Here is a 2,671-nt window from a genome sequence, read left to right on the forward strand (position 1 = left end):
TAAAGTGTGTTTATATTGATCCATACCACGTTAATAAATACGTAAAATGCAGGGTTTCACATGCAGCTGCAGCGTTTTCTGAATCTGCAGGTTAGTGAACTTGGATAGATGTGTCCCCACATATACCAAGGGCAGATAACTGACTGCTTTCCATTAGTAAGATAGTATTTCTTCCACCAATTACATGTACCATTAAAATGTCACAATGTTGTTCTTGTTGCTGCACAAATTTACTTGACTTGTACAAAATTCAGAATACTACAGATTTTGAGTTGCAAATTTTATTAAACTTCAAGATTAAATCCCAGCTTAGACTGACCATTAATATTGATAATTCGGTTGAATCTATAGTTACATTTGTATTAACTTTTACATTTAATTTAATCATGCAATTTAGATAGTCCTTTTCAAACTCTGCTGAGATTGAAAATGTTTTTATGAACATCAGGCCAGGTGTATAATATTGGTTTAGAACAATGTTAGTTTAGTACACAGTCTTAATGTTGGAAGTTATAAGCAGATGTAATTTATAGATTTAACGAAGCTGTATGCATCAATTAAGAAAAAAAAACAAAAACATCCTTACCTGTAGGCGGCCTATCTCTCCATTTGCCGCATTAATTATGTCCGCTACTTTAATCTGCACGACGACTGTGCATTCATGGCGGATATAACATTTAAATGCACAATATCAATACTTTTAATATTTCAACGATAAGAAACCATTTGTATCTTTGTTACCATAAAATCGGTAAAAAGGGAAGATATAAAGATTACTGAAATATATAAATGACTTTATGTTTCAACTAACTCAGTATTTTGCGATAAATTAATTAGTATTTTTCAACAGTTACTCCAACGAAACAATGACACTCGTCCACCTTTTTTTCATTTCAATGTTCAATTCATTTCAGTTGACAACAAAGCCGCGCACATAACACCGTTACCGTGCCTGTTTGACTCGCGTATAAATAACCTGATCCTAATAAAGAGTGTATAAAACTTGGTTCCAAACATATCATCATTTTTCATGGCTGAAATATTATACATGTTTTCGCAACACTGACTTTCGTTCCCCATAAAAACGAAGGTGACTTTCCAGAGTTCAAACATTAGACAGCAAATAAAACCGTTATACCTACATGCACTATGCATTTTGCACAGAAAAACAAAAACTTCTATTTTCTTAAAAAACAACATTGCTTCAATAACATGAAACGGAATAGATTATATGCACGATTTAAAATTCAATAATGTTTTAAAATAGTTTGAGCCATAAAGGTAAATAATAATAAAAAACCCTAATAGATTCAAAAAATCTTTTTTTTTTCTGTGTTAATCTGGATTCAAACTATTAACAAATATTTCAGATAATATTTTCGACAATACGATTTAACAAGAACTTAATATTATATTTATGTTCATAACGAAAATATGGCAGTTACATTTTTTAAAATGCATTAAAATGTGTTCAAATTGGCAAGTTTCTCAAATATTTGTCAAAAAATTAGATATTGATTAACATAGTAGGAAGATTTATCAATCTTTTTTTATGGCTAAAATTTAAACATTTCAGTTACAGCTTAAACAAATTTTTAATGGTAGTGATCGATGAGTAAGTATTTTTTGAGTGGATTTTTACCAGATGGTGATTTGCAATTTTCGTGGGCGTGTTTTTTCACCTTTCTATCTTAAGTCTGTAAGGTAAATTGATAGCAAGCTTCTATTCAAATGAATCCATTTGCCCTTACTGGAGTAGCTTCATAAGTAGCTTCATAACTTCTGTTAACATACACTGCAAGGGACTTAAATCTTAAAAAATGAAAATGAACAAATCACATTGCATTGTCTATCTTGTAACAGAAACGTAAGATGATAAACGGATCGGCTAGCTTTAAAAACAGACAATGTTTCAGAATTTGTCTTTTTCTTTTGCCGACGTCTTTAGCTAAGGTAAATACCTATGTGTTGTACGTAACATGTAAGATATATCTAATGTTGAGATAAAGTGGTCAGTAACTTGTATATTATCCTTTTCAAATACAAAAGCAGTAAACATATTAGAAGCAGTTACAGTGATAATGTCAATCTAAGTGGGTTCATGCTGGACACGACTGATTCTGCCTTTGCGACCATGGCAGAGTAGATCACGATCAGACTGCACGGACCAAGATCTACACTGTTCGCCATCTTGTCTGTATCTTTTTGGTATGGACCCCTTAAAACAGTTATTGGTACTGTCCAAACTGAAAGATAGACAAGTTCATTATAGAAATTTAGCAGGGTAAGGGTTAGAATATTTTATACTGCTCCCGTAAATGTCAGCAATTTAGCGTTAGCAAACACCCAGCATATATACTAGCAAATTGATTGGAAATTGAAATGAAGACAGTAAACTGTTCTCATTGTCGTTTGGTTATTGGTAACGGTACAAAAACTGATTAATGCTCCTTTCAGATACAGGCAAATTTTATTGACATATTTATTTGTAGTTGCAAAAATTGCAGATGTTGTTTCCGACTGATGGCCGTAAACACGAATTGTAAATGTGAACAATAGGTGTAGATACGTAGTGTCGAGAAGTTGGCACTGATATCGAAGATCGAAAATCGAAATTAAATTTCTATCCAGCTTTAAACTTCGAGCCAGCTCGAAGATCGAAATTCAACAT

This window comes from Mercenaria mercenaria, chromosome 5, assembly GCF_021730395.1.
Source record: "Mercenaria mercenaria strain notata chromosome 5, MADL_Memer_1, whole genome shotgun sequence".
Lineage (NCBI taxonomy): Eukaryota > Metazoa > Mollusca > Bivalvia > Venerida > Veneridae > Mercenaria > Mercenaria mercenaria.